Source organism: Erpetoichthys calabaricus, chromosome 13 (genome assembly GCF_900747795.2).
Source record: "Erpetoichthys calabaricus chromosome 13, fErpCal1.3, whole genome shotgun sequence".
Lineage (NCBI taxonomy): Eukaryota > Metazoa > Chordata > Cladistia > Polypteriformes > Polypteridae > Erpetoichthys > Erpetoichthys calabaricus.
This window is the reverse complement of record NC_041406.2, coordinates 35,445,746-35,466,617: the sequence shown is the minus strand read 5'-3', so window position 1 is coordinate 35,466,617 and position 20,872 is coordinate 35,445,746. Positions and strand designations below refer to the sequence as shown.

Here is a 20,872-nt window from a genome sequence, read left to right as displayed (position 1 = left end):
AATAAACAGACACGAATCTGTGCAGTAGGCTATGTCAAGCTGCTTCACTCTCATGTCTTCTCAAAAAAAAATTATTAATATCTCAGTATGAATTTGAATTGCTTACACTTCACAGGTGGCTATGAGGAAAGAAAGAAAAAAAGAAAGAGTGTGATGCAAAAACAATCAAATGTGTAGGCTAATACTGCATCACGATTTTGTAAAAATTACAAGCCATAACTCAGCATGACTAATAATTCAACAGTTTCATTATTTTTAACCTCATGGTTGCCATTACCTTGAGCTTTTTTACACTTTCTTATGTTATGAAGATTAGTAAGAATATATTGTATTGCATTACCATTAGTGGTGCAGTCTAATAATGCATCTAATCACATGACAATATGGTGTCCATTTTAGACCATCCTCCTCCCTCTATCAAAATGCCATCCTTCCTCCTGCCTCTGCCAAACCGAAATCCCTTTTCCAACAAAATCTCCCTGCTCCGAGCATCAAAAATCAATCCTTTTGTGGCCAGATGCAGGAATGTTAGCTCCATGAACTGAGAAAATATTGGGCTCCATGAAGGTCATGAATTGTCCGAGGGCACCAAATGGAAAATCTGAAGAAATGCTCTTCAGTGTGCAGTTCTCATTAATATGGGGTATCAAAACAAACAAATAAGGCAGTTGGGCTGATTAGCCAAGGTTTAAATCACAGCAGTAGCAGAGCTCAGTCCGGCGGGTAGCTCATGCCAGCAATGATGCTTCCTTCTGGGAGACTTATGTTTATATGGAGGCTGAATCAGAAGGAGTGGGGTCAGTTGCCCTCAATGGGTGGTTTCTTGGCACTGTAGGGACAGAAGGAGGTGACAGTGTTAGTGATACCACCCATCTCGTCCCAATGGGTTATTACATACAGTACCTTGACAGAGCCTGTGAGGTGTTTCTCTGACACGAATGTGTGACACAATGTGAGCACAAAGAAAGAATGTGTACAGTAGCTTCAAATAATAAGATTGACAGATGTGTATCTCCTTTCTAATGACAAGACTGACAGTAAACTGGCGGCATTATAAAAATGGTTGACGGCTCCATGCCCCCTTCTAAAGCATGCAGGTTGGGTTGTGTTTTTCTGTTTTTTTTTTGTCTGAGGAAGGGCGGAGGAGAGAGATGTTGGTGGAGGGTGGATGCAGGAAGAGGAATAGCATTTTGTTGGAGAGGGGAATTCAGAATGCATATATTGTAATCACAAGGGAGCATCAGTGAGTCCCAAACCACAGACACAATAATGCCCAAACACAATTCTGGTTCAAATAAAAGGCTATTATTCACCTCCAACAGCCACTATACTGTATACAAATACAAATTATCTCCTTCCCACTCCAAGAGAGTGTTGCCCGCTGCCTCCCAACTCTGACTCATTTAAGTGAGGTGGCAGGCTCTCTTAAAGTTGACCCAGGGTCTGCTTCCAGTCAAAGCCAAAATGGTGCTGATTAATGGACCAAATAAATTAACAATAGCAAGACAAGACTTCTGACCAAAAACTAATGTCAGATTCAGAATCAGGGACCACCAAAGCCCCCAAAATGAATACAAAAACTTATGGAAAGATGCTAAGAAATATACAAATAATTTTAATAACCAACACCTTTATAACATACCCCTGCATTCAGGTATAGTAAATAACAATGCTTAATTTGTAAGGTGATGAATAAACAAACAATATCATTACTAATGTAATGAACAATGAAGAATATCACTATTAATGAACTCAATAAATAAAATACACATGTAACGCCATACCTTCCTTACATGGTAATGCTCTGTCAGCTGACCTCGCCCCATCCCATGTCCTGCAGCGAGGTGTATTTGTACACTACAGTCGTTTCACCATTTTGTCATCAGGAGTGGCTGCTGAATGAGTAAAACAAAACATATAAAACATGTTCATGTAACTGCCCTCAAGGTAAAAATGAAACAGTTGACTAATTTGTTCAGTTTTAAGACAGACGAGTTTGTAAATTCACTAATTTCTCAATGAGAGATTTAGAACTTTCAAAAATGTGTACAGTGCATTACATCTGATATATCTTAATGACATTTGAATATTCCCAACAACCTCCCTTGAAGAATAAGTAATAACAGAATAACAGAAAGACAGATAGACAAATGGATAGACAGACATCGGGATCACAGTAGGTGCTCCTTGCATTATATGCAACCATGCGCAAAAAATACATCCCTTGGTGATGCCAAGAGGTGCTATTAAGTGTACTAGACAAATTTTAATACAAACCCCAATATAGTTTTGGGATATAAAGCTACAAAGAAGGGAGAATGGACAGAGAGACAAAGTTCTAGTACCAGTATGCAGTTTTAATGTACTGTGCGCCAAGTGTATATATTTTATCTTTTAGACCAGTTCCCTGTAATGCAGCTCTGGGGATCTGAAGTGATTTAATTCATTCCGTGTCACAGGATGACTGCAGGTCACCAGAAGGTTGACTATAGCCCACACATCATGTGGATTCTTAGCCCAGATGTTTTAGTTTTCTTTTCACAAAGAGATGGATCTACTGCAGTGCTGTTTACTGGCACAGATCAGTTTCATTCTTTTGATTCCACAAGTTACTGCCAAGCAGACTCCCTCACAAATCATCCTAAAGGATAAGAGTATTTTGTCATCATTTGCTTGTTTCTGTCTGCTGAATATTTCCACTTTCTGAAAGTAATTATACAGAAAAAATATTACTGTGATCTTATATGCCTTTTTAGTTAACTTGAATTTTTGCATTGGAAATACTAAATTTAAAAAAAAGCTTAAAGTTTTGATTAGAAGAAGGTAAATTTAACTTACCATTCACTATTCACTCACCTAATGTGCCATTAAATTGTAAAATGTGCTATAAAATTGGGATATACACAAGTAGATTTTCTATGCTTTTGTTAAAACAACTTAATTGCAAGAAAGGCACTTTATAAAATCAAATCTTCCATGGGGAAGAATGTATGAATGTTTTATTGTGTGTAAATCTTTTTTTTTTTCTCCTTTCTGACTTTTGTCTCATTTCTCCTTGATCATAATGTATAATATTAGGGCTTTTTTTGTTGTATTATTTTAACGTTGCTAGCCACAGGATTTACTGTAACATGAAAACTGTAGTGACCAGTAAATAATTTGCTGTTTGTATATGGATGCAGCATCCAAACTGTACAAAACACAAATTAACACAGGTAATCATCACAACAAGCGCCACGGAAAGCAACTCCGTCCAATATGTTGGAATTTGGTATTGTTCCATGAAGGGTGACCAATCACGGAATGAGACATTGAGGAGGGTCCAATCACAGAAGGGCCACGTAATAAGCACAAATAAATCAGATTGCAATTAGAATCTGCGTTTTCACTCGTCCATTGAACAATGCTGAGCCAGCGTTTTCAGAGTTATAAAGATCTGGAGGGTGATTACAAAAGACTGGTTTTTTGGGGGAGTGAAATGTTGGGGCAGTGTGAATAAAACAGAGGCTAATGTCTGCATTTGTGAACAAAAACATAGCAGTGTGGACTGGCACTGACAAACTCTAGGATGAAATCTTCTTATTGTGATGTTTTACTTTTCCTATTATTTAACTTTAGCCTTTTAAAGATACAGTATTTGGGCTTCCAGCCCTAAGTTCTTCTGAGGTGCACATAATGGTAATTAGTTATTATGTAGTTAATAATGAGTGTAGGCCACAACTGTAGTTTGTCTTCTACTGGGGACTTCCTGTAATTTTCCTGCTGAGTGCAGATTCTACTTTTGGTTTTGGAATAATTTTATTGTATTTTGATGGTTTTGTGTTCAGTTCCTTTCCTAGCTTTTCAGGTCTGTTCCCTGTCAGGTATTTCCCCCCTCCTACAGAAATTTCAGTGTTCATGTTTCTTTGAATTATATTTTTTATTTAGTCTTATGTTATTATTAGTAATATTTGTAACTTTACACTTGATTTTAATTAATCTTGCACATTTTTGTTTCTCCAATAAACATAACTATCAATTAAGGATAGTAATTTGCTGTTTAATTAAGAATAAGTTCTCCTTTTTAAAGAATTTGGCCTGATTATCCAGTTCTGCTATGTTGGCTGGTCCTCGGAGTGTAACACAATGACCTTTGGCAGACGGGAGTCATTCCCACATTTATTTAAACCCATTTGTTTTACTAAGTAGGAAAGTAAGTCCTGCAGATATAAGACAGGAAGTGAGATTACCAAGGCCTAAAATTTGCTCTAGATGGAGTTTTTTTCTGCCAAATATATTTTCTGTTACTTTTTTGTTACTTTCTTTGTTGCCCATGTTATTTTGACCTTTGATTCAAATTTCAAAAATTTCATGTCAGTTGAGATGTGGCTCTGTGACGTGGTAGGCAAGGTCACAAGTTGATTGGTTCCACCACAGTGACCACCCCCTTCTCCTTAATGAAAGCCTGGTAAGGTTATGAGATCTCGATTTTTTTTCCATTAGTCAGACTTCATGTTTGTGACTTTCAATGTGCTTACATTTTCTCACATTATTGTCATATTAGTTTTGCTTTTTCTTCTTTTTTGTATTTTTAACTGATATTTTATTTGGTCATATTTCTTTGCCTCAAAGCTTTTGTGTTTTCCTAGTTTTCTTGTCAACTAGTATTTTAATGTTTTCTGCTGAGGTGCTAGTTAGTTATAGGTGGGCACTCATATTTGACTGCATAGAGCCAGCTCAATGAAATAAAACCATTGCCCCCTTCCTCATAATGTCTTCATTATTAGCTCTTATTTAGTTAGCTTACAAGGGGGCTTCGCCCCCTGCTCGCTTCGCTCGCCTACCCCTGGCGTTTTGAACCTGTGTCCGCTGGGTAGCCGTAGTTTCAGACGCGCTTTGTAGGAGCTTGTGTTGTTTTGAACCCGTGCTTGCCCTGCTTCTGCGGTTTGAGACGCGCGTTGTAGGCGTATATCCGTCAGTCGAGCACGTTCGGTTTGAACCTGTCCCTGGTTTGCCTCCATAGTTTCAGACGGTGGGTCGCGTTCGGCGTTTTGTACAATCCCAAGCAGCACATTATTCCTAACTTCACTCCGCAGTAGTGCCACGCACAATATGGCAGTGACGCTTGCGCCTTCACTACGCAGTAGTGCCACTCACAATATGGCGGCAACGCCTGCGCCTTCTGTATTATGTCGGGTTTTACCATGCTGTGTAGGCGCCTTTGCCTTTCGTACTTTCCCGCGCCTTCCGACGCGCGATGTAGGTGCCTGCATCTTCCGGGTCTGCCTCCGCTGTGTGATGTGGACGTTTAACTGTCGTTTTTTCTGCTTTTATATTCTGTATCTCGCTGTGCATGTGTTTTGTGCCTAGGTTTTTTTGAAGCTGTTGCATTCCAGTTTTCATCATCTGTAACCTGCTCTCCATGTGTTTGGCTCCGTTCTTTAACTTCTTTATGACATTTTACTTTGTTTCCAACTCTTTTATTTCTGACCTCGCTTTATCCTGCTTGCGGCATGTCAGACAGTTCGTAGTCTCTCCCGTTTCGCTCTGGGGCGGGGGGGCTTTGTGTGGCGCCTGCGCACGTTCGTAATCTCTCCCGTTTCACTCTGGGGAGGGGGGCTTTGTGTGGCACCTGCGCACTATGTCTCCTGCGTACACGGGCAGGTACCTGCGTCCATATCCGGTTTACCATTCTCGTTTAGTAATATGGATTGTCTGGGTCTGTTAGTGTTTTTATCACATAATGTGATTTTAATATAAGTAAAATTGGCTAAATTGTTACAGAGGGACTTGGACAGAATACCAACTTGGACAGATTTGTGGCAGATGAAATTTACTGTAAGTAAATGTAAAATATTACACATAGGAAGTAAAAATGTTAGGTTTGAATATACAATGGGAAGTCTGAAACTTGAAGTAACTTGGACTTTATCTTATCTGGATAGAAACTACAATTTTAGGGAAGATGTTATGTAAGATGTCTTTGTTTCTCTAGCTCAGGGGTGGCCAATAGTGATGGGAACTCCGGCTCTTTTCAAAGCTTCAGCTCTTTTGGATCGGCTCCCTTTAAAGAGCCGGCTCTTACGGCTCCCGAATGGCTCTTCGTTTAGTATCACTTGGATGCTTATATTTTAGCCTAATTAAGCAATTATGAATGGTTTGTGTATAAGCAATTTCTTATTCATTGTTTTCAGACATTAAGTATTTTATGTATTTTTTTCATTACAAAAAATACAGTTACTATTGTTTAACATTTTAATAAAAGCTTTAAATGAACAACTTAACACAAAACCACAGCAAACAAATTAAATAAAGGCCAAACTCAACAACAACAACACAACACTGTGACTCTTTGAATAAAAGTTTTTAGGCCAGGTTGGCATTCTGAAATGCCAGATGCCTCAGCTTAGATGGGCTGATGCGATTTCTCCTCTCCGTGATTAATGTCCTGTTTTTGAGAAGACTCTTTCTGAGGGGACCGATGTAGCGACAATGCAAAGTCTTCCTACCATTACCTTAACCAGGCGTGGGTAGACTGCAGCCTTGGCCTCCCACCAACTCAGTGGGTCTTCAGATCTTTGGATGAGGTGCTCCTCAAGATAGGACCTCAACTCCAGCATAGCATCAGCTGTGGGATTTCTCCTTGCAGTGTCTCCTGTTGCTCTTTCGTCAAAGAGCCTCCACACAGCAGAAGCTTGTGGTTCCTGTGAACACGCTCCTGCTCCAATTTCTTCCTCTTGGCCCTCTGATGGAGGAGCAGACAGGCTGCTGGGGTTGCATCTTGCTGCTGCTGCACTTATTCTTTGAAATGCCTCATCCACAGCTCTGTTGTCATTAAATGCTACCTTTTTTCCAGAGCAGTGGTTTCTGAAAGCACAGTGTTGTACTCCATCCTCAGATATATAGTTATGGAATAATTGTTTGGGACAAAGTTTTTCTGCTAGGGAGAACATACATGGGGTTTAAGGCCTGTACAAAAGTTGTAAATCCTCTGTCCTCCACAATGGAAAATGGTTAAAAGTCGCTAGCTATCATTTTAGCCAGCTCCTCATCGACACTTATTTGTTTGGCGTCATTTGTTTTGGAATAAATGTGCTTATTTTGGTTTGAACTGAAGACTGTGTTATACCTGCAGTTTTCTGTAAGACAGTGGATGCTGCAGCAGAAGTACTTGGCTCTTTTCCAGGGTCAGTGGATGGCAGGAGAGAGGGCACGCTCTCCTCCAGTTGCACGGATGGGTGGGTGGTTCTTATATGTCTGTGCAGGTTTGTTGTTGACCCTGCCCTAATGGATATTTTCATATTACAAATTCTGCACTTAGCTTTGCAGTCTCCAATATCACTGAAATGCAGCCAGATGCTGCTTTTTTTTCGGCTTTCACTCATTTCTTCACTCTTCTTTTTTTCTTCACGATGCGCTTGCATTTAAATCTGGCTCCTCGTCTGTCGCAGCGACAGGTACACAGAGCGACAGTGTCGCTCTGTGTACCTGGCCTGTACCAACACTCGCTGTCTTCGGAGCGTCTTCCCCCCTTCCTTCTTTCACATAATGGTACGATCCTAGTCCGATGTGTTGTTCGTGAACGAGCCGGCATTATGAGCCAATGTTCTGTGTGCCCATATAAGTAAAGTACCGCCCCTGCCAAATGGACTTTCAGCAGAACTGAGCAGGAGCGGCTGAAGCTTCGGCTCTGCTTGACGGGCATCGGCTCCTCTCGTTCGCTTCAAAGCATCGGCTCTTAGAGCTGGCTCGTTCGCGAACGACACATCACTAGTGGCCAACCAGTCAGAGACCAAGAGCCACATTTTTTTACTGTGTTACAGCAAAGAGCCACATCATACACATGGGGAAAATGCGTTAAATCTCCCTTTTGAATATGCGCCTTGAACAGCTTCAGTTTGTTGACAAACGCAAACACACTTAGCACCAGGTCAGGCAGCATTTTTAACTTACCCTGCAGGGTCAGGTTCAGTCTGTCCAAGTGACACAGCATGTCGACCAAAAAGGCCAGATCCATAATCCACTTGAGGTCAGAGAGCTCGGGATAGTCCTTCTCCTTCTCTTCCATTAACAGTTTCACGGCATCCAAAAGCTCAAAGAAGCGAGAGAGTACTTGGCCTTTTGACAGCCACCTCACAGTGCAGTGCAGCGGCAGGTCACCTGGAAGCCCTTGGTCCAGCTCAGCGATGAGATTCTTGAAATGCCTGTGGTTAAGCGCATGTGTACGGATGTAGTTGACGATTTCCATCACAGGCTTCATGACGTTGTCTAAATTCAATGATTTAGACACGAGTTGCTCCCTGTGGATGATGCAGTGGAAATTCCAAAACTCGGGAAATGTTTGGTCAGCTTTGCATAGCCCCACAAGCCCGTTCACAGATCCGATCATGGCTGGCGCTCCATCCGTGGCTATTGTAGTTAGTTTCGGTATGGGCAGATTTGCTTTCGCAAATACAGCCATCATGGTTTCTTTCACATCTATGCCACGGGTTCTGTCTTTTAATGGCACAATATCAAGGAGTTCTTCTTTGATCACACAATCGTTTGACACAGACCGTGCAAATATTGCCAACTGAGGCTTGTCTTGTACGTCACAACTCTCATCCAATGCGACACTAAAATACTCACATGCTTGAAGGTCAGAGTGCAACTGTGATTCAATAGCCGTGTTAATGTCCGATATTCTGTGTTCAACAGTGTGGCGGGACAGTTGGACGTCTGATACCATGTGTTTTAGTTTGTCGTTTTCAGGAGACAAGATTTCAACGTCACTGACGCATTTTTTAACGAACTCCCCTTCATTGTATGGCTTTTTAACCTGTGCAGTGTTCCAAGCCAGTTGATACGATGCGAGCGTTACGGTCTCTGAGCGCTTCGTAAATTTTCAGAAAAATTATCTGCTTTTCTGCCGGAGTTTTCAAAGTGACCAACTCGTGCTTGCGAAGTTCAGTCCCTTTTGGAAATTCCTGGTCGATGTTAGCATGAAGTGAGCTGAAGTGGCGCTGAAGATTAGAAGCTTTGAAATACGCTAATGACGCCTGACATATAAGGCAGAATGGCTTGCCATTACGTTCAAAAAAAATATATAAACTCTCCCACTCTGTTAAAAATGTCCTATGTTCATCTTCATATTTTCGTTTTGCTGTGCATTTTTTCCCTGCCATTTTGAGAGCGAACTTGACACAAATTGTTTACTTAAATGATCTTGCCCCTACTAGGAAACTTTGCTGTATTTTCACCTCACGCACATGCGCATTTGACGAAAATACCGTATTGAACTCAAGCGAAGCGAACAAGAACATTAAAAAAAAAACACAAACACAAACTTCGATATGAACGAAAGAGCCGCATGCGGCTCGGGAGCCGCGGGTTGGCCACTCCTGCTCAAGCTCCTCCACAGATTCTGCCCATAATGATAATGCCATTTGAGATACTGGATGAGTTTGGTTCTTGTAAACTGTAAATCCTTGAAGCATTTGGGGTGGGGAAATAATGTCATAATGTCGGGGCTATCAAACTTTATGCCACATGTTTCTTGGTCCTTTCCCTATCCACGACTATAACTTACTTGTGTAACAATTGTAAATAAATTCTTTGTAGGGACTTTTAGTTGTGTCTATGTTGTGAGGGATGCCATATTAAAAAATATGCATATTTTTAATATCTTACAAGGTGCCACAGGGCTTAGCACTATTGTTTGTGTGGTTGCACTTTCATCTCTTGCTGGCATTTTCATCTTTTTTGTTTTCGTTTACAATTTTGTTTGTGTGCCTTCCCCGTTCCCACAGGCACAACACAGTCCCAATAAGCACTAAACTCACACAATATTTTTTCTTCTTCTTTTCTCCTCCACTCCTCTCCGGCAAGCTTTATCTCCCTCCTCCTGACTCTGGCTCTCAGAGTGGTGGCTGCTGGCTCATTTTATAGCCCACCCAGAAGTGCTCCAGGTGTTTGATGACCCATTTCCGGCTGCACTTCTGGGTGTCCCCCAGACCATATACAGAAGAGGCGTCCTGGCCATTAAAATGAGGTTAAAATTACAGGCAGGTTATTCTTCTAAAAACAGACATGAGCCCCAATGCCTGTTTCTAAAATCTGGTGGCTCCTCTGGACCTTGCGGCATGAGGAGACGCCCACCAACAGATGCAGTCTTCCATTAACCTCAGGTTTGGGTCCTACCGCCAGTCTGTCAGGTGCCATAGGACTCTCCTCTGAACCCCACGCACGTCTCCCTCAGATAGCCTGTCGGCATCATGCAGGAGACAACATACAATGGGGCCGCAGCTACTCCCCTCATAGTTGCTCTAAGGAGATACCCTCCTCCAGCCGCACAAACAAGAGCAGGCAAGCAGCTCACTCCCTTGGGGGCATATTCCCCACCACCTGCCTCCATTCTTCCTGACACAGGCTCCTCACCAATCCTGCTTCTTTTTTTTTCCAATAACCTCCATTCTCTCATAGATCTGATTCTTCTTTTTTATCTGATCTTTTTGTTCCCCCACTCTCTGCTGTGCGGGCTCCTTTATATCCTGCCTAATTTGGTGCAGGTGAGACACCTTACTCCTCTGCTCAGATTTGCATGTGAATGTGCGTTCAGCCAAGCACCCCAATCAACCCCGAAGCAGTGCTGGTATTCACACACCCACACCCATTCGGAGCCTGCACACACTGGGACTCGATTATTTATTTAAAACCGCATTTCACTAGGGACCTCTTATCACCGAGGCATGGTCCACTGAGAGAAAGCCAAAGACACCCTGGTGAGATTGTATAGTTTTTAATTAAAAGTATTTACCGCCTTAGAAGTTTTCACATTTTATTCTTGTACTACATTGAATCACAGTGGATTTTATCAACAGAAAGACTCTTTAATATCAAAGCTCCAGAAGGCTTATGGAGGTTGAGGGGGGAAATAAATGCATTAAAATACAGGGAAATTCTAGAGGAAAGCCTGATGCAAGAAACCTGAACCTTTTCAACAAGACTACAACCCCATGGGTAAAGCCAAAGCTCCACACAGGAATAGCTAAAAAAAAAAAAAAAAACAGCTGATTTCCTGGAGTAGCAGAATCAGAGTCCAGATCTCAATCCAATTGAGAAGTTGTGGTTGGACTTGAAAAAGGCTGTTTACTCAAGATCAACATGCAACCTGACAGAGCTTCAGCAGTTTTGCAGAAAAGGATGGGGAAAACTGATTATTTTTCATTTGTTATTAATAATTCCTCTGTCTCCCCTTCCCCACAGGTTAAGAATCTGGGTGTCATTCTTGTCCGTACTTTATCCTTTCAGTTCCACATCAGTAACATCTCCCGGTCTGCATATTTCCACTTGCGTAACATTAATCGTATTCGCCCCTCCCTCATTCCCCACACCACCGCTATTCTTGTTCATAGCCTTGTCACTTCTCGTCTGGATTATTGCAATTCCCTTTTCTTTGGTCTTTCTCGCAATCTCTTTGTAAGCTTCAACTGGTCCTGAATTCAGCTGCCCACATCATTACTAGAACCCCCTCTATTCACCATATCACTCCCGTTTTGCAGCAGCTTCATTGGCTTCCAGTTCAGTTCCGAATTCAATTCAAAATTCTCATACTAACTTTTAAGGCTATCCACAACCTCGCCCCTCCATATCTGTCTGACCTCCTCCATGTTGCCATTCCCTCCCACACCCTCAGATCCTCTCTGCTCCCCAGCTTTGGAACTCACTACCATCTGAGCTTAGAAATATTGAATCATTTTCACTTTTCAATTCTAAACTTAAAACTCATTTGTTTAAGACTGCTTTCTCTTTTTGATTACAATTGATCTGTCTGATTTTAACTTTTGTATTTTACTTTAGTTTATAATCTGTGTTTTTTCTATTGTTTGGTGTCCTTGAGTGCTTAGAAAGGTGCCTACAAATAAATATTATTATTTAAAGTCCAGTGAGCAGATGTACAAAGCTGATAGTGAGAGACCTGAGCACACAGACTCAAAGCTGTCATGAGGGAGAGAACTCTTCTGCAATCAATGATTTTGTGTTTTTTATTTATAATTAATCTAGGTCACTTTGCAGAGCTCTTTTTTCACTTTGACATTAAAGAATGTTATTTTATTGATCAGTGCCCAAAAAGCCAAATTAAATCCACTGTGATTCAATATTGTATAACAATAAAATGTGAAAACTTCAAGGGGGTGAGACACTTTATGTCTCAAGTGCGAGTGTCTGGCTATTCTCCAGGAAGGTCAAGGGACATGAAGACCTGAGCAGCCCAGCTCAGTGTGCTTCTGTCAGGACCCTTAGCAGAAAAAGCAGATTGAAAAAAATGAAGATGGTGACAGTTTACTAGTCAAAAGTGAACTTCCTCCAGCGTACATGTGAGTTGTATCACCTCTGTGAAAGACCTTTACAAGACTTTTTTTTTTTTTTGAACCCATGAAAAAATTAGTTGGTTTTGTTCATTACTATCATATTTCATATAATTATCTGCAATCTGTAAGATTTATTTGCCAGAACTATTCTATTGCAATGTTTCATTTTAATGTGCATGTCTGAATATTTCTTAGAAGCACAATTACTTAAGAAATGCAGTTAAATGTGTTCATGCTAAAAAAAAAAACTGTATTCCTTTAAATTTATGGTTAAACTATTTTTTAGAAAGGTCTTAAGTTTGATTGATGCTTAACAATGTACTCATTATGTGCCTTAAGTGTTTTTATGGTGATACAAAGCTGTATTATAAGTGATATTACATGGAAACCTCAACTGTTAGTTTTTGCAGATGCCTCAGGGATAAATAGCTGATTGGTAACCAAGGCTACAAGAGGAAAAGGAGCCAAATATCTAGCAGCACAAGCACGGACTGTCTGGGAAAGGACCGTTGGAGGTCCAGGGAGCGTTGTCAGCCTGACTGGATTTAGATTCTTATTGTACTGCAGTGGAGGGTGAGGTCAGAAAAAGTTAGACGATGGCGTAAAGTATCTTCATTAATTTAGTCATCAAGTTATTTTTAAATGAAGCTTCAATATCAGGCTTTAGGCAAAGGAATGCAAAGGGAGGCAAAGTTGTGTATTTTAGCACATCTTTGATTCTCCCTTAGTATCAGGCAGTGCCTGGGGTATGTCAGGGAGGTAACAAGAAAAGTGAACCGAGTCAGGTTTGAACTGTCCAGGAAAGATAAAAAGAAGCAAAAAAAAAAGCTTCCTTGCTTGATTTATTTCATTTCAGAAAACCTAGGATTGTAACTCTTAACACATTGACTGCTGGACCATTTATTACCTGGCCGCTACAGTATATACATACATGACAAATAATGAACTCCATGAAAATTCGTAAAACAAAAGATGTAAATTAATTTATTTAGTGCTGTCGTGAAAGTTGGGGCAAGTCAGACACCTTGTAATAAAGAGGGCAGCTATCCACATCAGCGACAGAGCCAACAGGTTTACATCATCCAATTGATTGTCACTTTCTCAATCACTGTTATTATTATCAAAATATTGTAGTATCTGTGCCGAGTGTCACAGTGGTTGGATTCTCTGCTCTTTACATGACTCTTTGAGATGGTTCGCTATCCTTAAAAGGACTGCTCGCTTTTTGCTACAGTTGGAAAAGTATGAAACTTTGCAGGCTTGCCATTTATCTGGCCACTCCTGCCAGTGGTAATGTAATGCCAGCCCAAACTTGAGTGACTCATCCTTGGCTGACATGACTTGTCCATGATATTACAATATTCATCTTGAAACAAATCTAGTTGTTTCAAAACATCCTCTGCTTTATACCTTTTTTTGTGGTGACAGAACTGCATGCTTTTTTTATAGAACTATTTCCAGCAAGTGGATGCTGCCAAAAAACAATCTAGGGCTATCCACTAGATGGCAGCACTATAGTAAGTAACCAAGACACAGCTGTCTATAATGGCTGTATACTGACATATGAGTTCTCTTGTATGTTGCGTTTTATGGGCTCATTGAGATACGGCTTAACTCATACCTCACATTAGGCAGGCAGTGTAGTGTTGTCAGTAAGGCATTGGATTGTTAAGCACAATTTAACCAGCTTAATTCCAATATTTACTCTCTCTGTGGCTTTTAATATAATTGTAAAATAATGTATTTAAACAATTATTTCTTAATTTTATAAGTACAATACAATGCAATTTATTTTTGTATAGCCCAAAATCACGCAAGAAGTGCCACAATGGGCCTTAACAGGCTGCACCTTTTGACAGACCCCCAGCCTTAACTCTCTAAGACGACAAGGAAAAACTCCCCAAAAAAAACCCTTGTAGGGGAAAAAATGGAAGAAACTTTGGGAAAGGCAGTTCAAAGAGGGACTCCTTTCCAGGTAGGTTGGGTGTGCAGCGGGTGTCAAAAAAGGGGGTCAATATAATACAATACACAGAACACAAGTAATCCTCAGTACAATATAATAGTGCAATAGAAATATTGCAGGTAAAGTGCAGAATTCAATAGTAGATGATATTACATAATAACGATTTGGATTTTTTCGGAGTCCTGGATACGTCGGCCTTCAAGCTGCCTCCCCTTATTGGCCATTCCACAGCTGAGTCAGCGCTGGGCCAGCCAATCTGATGAAAGGACCTCTCTACCCATTGATTCCTGCGATCCTGCGGATGGTGGGAGAAATCTGGAGCACTAGGAGGAAACCCACATGGACACAGGGAGAACATGCAGACTCCATGCAGAGAGGGCCCGAGATGTGGTCTGGTCTCATTAATACGAAGCAGCAACGCTACCACTGCGCCCCCATGGCAATGTATTTAATGTCATTTATAATTTCAAGAGTACAAAAGAAAAATACTGGGAAAACGTAGTCATTAGCTAACCAAATGAGCTTGATGGACTGAATGATCTCATTTGTTAAACTTCTTACATTCTTCTAACAGTTTCCAAAGCAAAAATATTAATTCATCCTTCTAATACAGTCTCAAGGCTGTTGCACGGGACATCTGTCTAATTTTAATACCCACTTTTTCCTCTAACTTATGACTACAGAGGGTAACCAGAAGTCGCATATTTTATATATTTCTTGTCAAGTTTTGGTGTCTTGATTTTTTTTTTTTAATCTTCATTTATTTTAAACATGACTCATTTTTTAGTTCATTGACAGAACAGTGTGCAAGCGCATATTGGGCACAATGCATTAAAAATTGCCAATCATATCAGTTACATTCAAAATAGTCAAAATCAGAGCATTCAGGTATTCTGTATTTATAAAGTGAATATCAAGGCAATTATTTCTGAGATGGCTTCCATTAGCCATCTGCTTAATCCGTCAATATGACTATGTGTATGTGCTCAGAGAAAATCGAAATTTCAGTAAAAAGAGAACAATAAACTAAAATATCAAACCTGTGGAGGTAGATGTTCTCTTTGCCATTGAAAATGTTGAGATGTTACTCAGCATATCAATACCAAAAAATATAAAATGGCAAAAAGAATAAAGTGTTCCAGGTTGTGAAGCAGACATAATTTATATAAGTGAAAGGCAGTTCATGTATCATTCACAAGTATAAATAAAACACAATCTGAGTTTGCTTTCTAGTTCAATTGAGTTAACGTATGTGCAAGCTGTGTCAAAGTGGTCGTAGATTGCATTGTAAGACAACAAGATACCCCCAGAAAATGCATAAGGTGTTGTTTAAAGTACACTAGTATTAAAGACCCTTATTATGGGGGTGGCTTTGAAGGCTGTAATTGTTTGGTTTTATTCTTAACAGCTGTCGTGTGTACTGTATGAGCAGTGTAAACGTGTTTGTATGCAGCAGTGAGAAATAAATGATGCCCACAGGCCCCACTCTTCAATAACACTCCATTTCCCCAGATGGTCCGTCATGTATTCTTTCAGGGAGAAACTGCTCACCTTATGACTACAGTTAGGAAACTGGAAATCTCTCCCGGTTTAACAGCCATTTTCCAGGTTCACCTAAATAAACTGGAGAGTCCGAGCTTGACAGACAGGGACTATGAAAAGGTGAAATTTTTATATTTCATACAAAAGTGCAATATATGTTGTGTGTAGCATTTCTGACTTCATAAACAGAGGACAGACATGATGAGTTCAATTAAGAGCCAGATCTGTTTGTGTTTAAGAATTTAATTGTGTAGGAAAAAGAAATACTAGGCACAAGGCTCCCTGAGGGCCGAATTCAAGGACCATCTGTTAAGGTGATGTGCACTGTGAAACATCGCATAGTAGCAACTAAACAAAACTGCTTGAAATCCTCAGTACTTCAAAGTGGATGAATGAAAAGATATCTCAAATATTATCTAAAAATTGAGAAACATGTACTACAAAGCCAGGTTGAGGCCAGCAGGATTTGGGTTAGATGAAGCAACTCTTTTTGCTAAACTTTACCAATTACGGTGTGAAAACTACATGACAGAATGTCAATGGTAAAACTGCTTAATACCACTAAAAATGCATTGTGGCCAAAAAGGTGGGAAAAAAAAACTGCCTGGCCAAGGATGGACAAATTATGTGACTGGTAGAAGAAAAGCTAAGAAGACTATTGAGAAAATAGTCAGGAAAAACGAAGAGTCTGAGCAAAAAATGTGTTATTAATCAAGGATGAACAGTGCTAAAGGATCATTTCCCTTATTAAATTCAGCAGTCATTGAAGTGTTTGTTTGTTTTTTTTTATATCTAAAAGTGTGGATGCCACGTGCCACATGCTTTCAGCTTAATCCTTTTAAAAGTGTTTGGGTCAATTATGTGTTTGAAATCAGTAAAAGCTCCCTAAATTCAATAAGTTCAGGATTAAACTTTATGACTTTTTCTACATTTCTCCTTAATTAATGAATAGCAAAGAACATAAAATTTTAAGCATCCCAAAATTTGTAGTTTTTACTTGTCATGTCTTTCGGGTCACTTTTGACCCACCATAAATGGATTTTTTCCACTGCATTTAGGGTAGTTCAAAATTGGAGATGAGCACACCTCACTGAATTTGCTTCACCTTGAGTTTGGCAAAAATGCAGAAATGTTCAAGAATTTTGCCAAACTCTGCAAAATACCTTGTCATCCATGGGAAAGGAGAAATTGAAGTTGTTTTGAGTAGATTATCACGGTGCAATGGTCTTTTAAGTGTCTCTGAGGCTTAAGGAAGCATCTGCAAACTATGGTGGACTGATTATTGTGAACAAAAATGTGACAGCAGCTATGAGACAACAGTGCCACCATGCCTCACTGAGATGATAATATACACCAAATCCACAATACTCCAAGTCCTATATCTCATTCTGCATCTCCCAAGCATCTATCACTACAGCTAAGTAACACCCACAGAGCTTCAGATGGAATTGATCAGTGTGATATACTTGGGGTTGGGCTGCCTCTGTCAGTATCACTATCTGTAGTACCTAGTGAATAGCACAACATGCTTAATCTAGCAATGAAGATGCAATTTACAATGAATGTATACAGAACAAAGCAGTATTTTTATAATATTCTAATCATGCTCATCTAATATACCGATCAAATGAAAATACTGCAAGTTTTTGTGAGTACCACTCGGGTGGTGACATCTCTCATGCTTGTGTACACATGCGCAAAGCAGATTGAGCAGCACCATAAAGTGCGAGGTGAGTGCACTTACAGTATGCTTGCGTGAAAACATTTATACATGTGTAAAGCGAATTAGGCAGTAGTTTAGATCAGATAGTGACATCTCCATCCAACATGGCTACTACAGCTCTGTGATGTCATGCAGCCTCGCAAAGCATCATGGGGAGTTGGGGGAAAAATTATTTAATTCAGCCAAATGGCAGTTTTTCAAGGAAAAATTTCTCAAAATGGGTCAGTGGCAAGCTCAGAAAATTAGCTGTAAAAAAACCTGGGCAAATTTTGCAGGTCAGCACTATTCACAACCCATAAAAACATCATAAATGTCATCTTTTCCACTTAGAAATTTGAAAGCTTTTAGTAAAATGCCCTAACTTTACAAAAATCAAAAAAATATTTCCAAATATGACATTTTTATACAGCTGCTGTACATTTTCAGTGCCAGCGTGTCCTTTTGGGTCAGATTTGACCCACTACAGTATATACTTACACGATTTTTACTCTCCATTTAGAGGAATGAGTTTGTTTATAACACGTGAAAACATTTAAAATGTATTTCTCCTAAAACTTAGCATCATCACTGCTATGAGTGAGCCGCACGGTAACACAGTGGTAGCACTGCTGCCTCAAAGTAAGGAGACCAGAGTTCACATCCCGGGTCCTTCCTCCGTGGAATTTGCATGTCCATGCCATCTCAATGTGGGTTTCCTCCCACAGTCCAAAGCCAGGAAGGTTAGGTGAGTTGGTGATATTAAATTGACCATAATGTGTAGTTGGGATGTGTGTTTTCAATCGGCGATGTACTGGTGTCTTGTCCAGGGTTTGTTCCTGCCTTGCGCCCTGTGCTAGCTGGGATAGACTCTAGCACCCCACCCCCGCAACCTTGTTCAGGACTAAGCAGGTTAGAAAATGGCTGACTGACTGACTACTATAAGTTAACATGGTCAATCAGCATAAAATACATGAAAAATCTGATGTCCAGGGCACCTAAAAAGGATGTCAGAACTGGGCCAAAAAAACACTCATAAGACACAAAAAAAAAAACATGGCTTTGTCTGTTAACTAACAACTCAAAATAGCAAAAGGCTCAAGAAAATTCCATAACAAAATGAAGTTGAAATGAGGTCACAAAATGCAGCGAAGAAATCATAACATTAATAAAAGAACATGTATTTAAATATAAATCGTATAAGAACAACAGAAATAAAAATCGTAAATCAATTTGACAATAACGATGTTACCAGGGTTGTTGTCATTCTATTTTTGTTTTTGATAAAGTCCGTCATAGGAAATGATGATAGTTATAGAAACTCCATATAGTATTAAAAAGTAATTTCTAAATCTAAAAGTTCTTCATATTTTGAGTTGAAGATTTAATAAATTGCTCTGTTTGCATCCTTCAGTTTGTGATGTGCTGGAAAATGTACAGTTGAGAAAATAATTTGGAAAATGGAAAGTCAAAATGAATCTTTCTGTTAGCCAAGAGGGTACGAGCAGGCCATCTGATGTGAATGTGCGGACATTAAATCACAAACTATTTGAAGGTACTCTGGGACTATGATCCTGTTTTTTTTTAATCTCTCAGCATCTTTAAATATGACTTAAGTTTTTTTTTTTGTTTTTTTTAAAGAGACATAATACTAAATCTCACTGAATTTCTAATTAGAGTGCCTCTTGCTCACTTGCTTGGTATCGTGCAACCTCCTTATTACAGATACTTTGTGGCTTCCCACCACCTTTGATACAAGGTTGTTTCAAAACACAAGTTTAGCCAATCTTTGTTGGTGGTACCCCCCTTTTAAAGATATTTGGGGGTCCATTTAGTGGTTTTATCCATACCTAAAATAATCCAGAAAATTGCATACTGATTACAGCAGATGAGGGCATGTGCTCGCTTTTAACAGTAGCACATCTGTATACAATTACACTGCAATAAAACCCCAAAGGACCCTCGGTAGTGCATCTGCAATGTAAAGTAGACAAAATATCATTTATGCTGACCTCCACGACAAGTATCTTTACCAACTGATCCATTTCACAAGGGTACCTGGCCAGTGAGTTCTCAGGATTCTTTACAAGTGATAAACAGTAAGCCTTTCCAGGTACTTGGATTAAAGTCAGTGGCCTTCATCTATCCATTTGTTGGTGATTTTAAAAGGACAGCACTAAGTCCAGCCAAAGTTAACATCAATAATTAAAATGTTTTTAAAATCAAATTGAATCTGTTTAACTTTTAGGCTAATTAAAGAAATAATAAAAATATAAACTTGTACAGAAGTTTCCAAAACTTCAAAACATCTACCATCAGATTTATGACACAGTAGGTGAGACCTGGGTGACAAAGAAGCTTCAAGGGACCCTCTCTCAGTCCCTTGTTACATCTAGAAATCACTGGGGATAATGCCTACCATCTTGTATTACTGTTATAACTCAAGATCCTTGGGCACTTTACTTCTGAGGCCATAACTCAAAGGATTTACTGCCCTCTGATGGTATGCACTTGTGTAGATATTTTATGATAAAATGTGTATGCTTAAGAGTAAAAATGATACAAAGATTAATTATGAAATTATTTAAACATCCATAAAGGGAACCTTCCATCCCAAACATAGACCTGTATAGGAGAGCTCTACAGATACAACAATAAAATACTAAAAATCTGGTCATGGAGGACAGAAAGGTGGTCATCAAAAGAAGGGAAACAAGAAACAACAAAAGGAGAACAGGCCAGGAGAAAAATCTTCCAGGACAGGGAGAATTAGAAATAATGTAGAAGTCTAGTTGTGCAGTTAAAGAGTATAACACTGCAATCAAAAATGTGTGGTGTTTTTTATAGATTGGGAGCCTGAATCCAAATCTGGCAGCAGAATTGTTCTACCACATCCAGTTTTAAATGAAGATTTAAGATGAAAAAAACATTTTAAAAATTATCTAGACTTGACAAAGTTATAAATTACATAATGTAATTATTTTAAATATAATTATTACTCACAAAAAGTAGTCACTTGGTAGGTTTTTTTTTTCCTCTTATAGTCCTCTGAAGGTGTTTCACAGTGGAATGGCCATCATAGACTCACTCCACTGTCCACTATAAAGTTTCCCCAATTGCACGATGTCCTGCTGGAAGCTCTCCCCATGTTTATCAAAGACCACTCCATTGTCCTAGGGGTTGGGATTCAAACGAGAGTGTAGAAGATGAATTTCTAAAGACATGTTGACCCCAAATGCTACGTAGGAAGCTCCTCAACCAATTCCTTATAGTTTTCCACTTTTGTATTCCTGAGAAAATTGTGGTACACGCTTGCTTCTTTCTTTTTTCAATAAAGAG

The 20,872-nt window shown here is 39.6% G+C and overlaps 1 protein-coding gene across 1 annotated transcript in view; it reads left to right on the top strand.

Moving 5' to 3' along the window:
• tg (thyroglobulin) overlaps positions 1-20,872 on the top strand; it is a 335,665-nt gene that overhangs the window by 257,607 nt on the left and 57,186 nt on the right. The gene's annotated exons all lie outside the window — the stretch shown is intronic.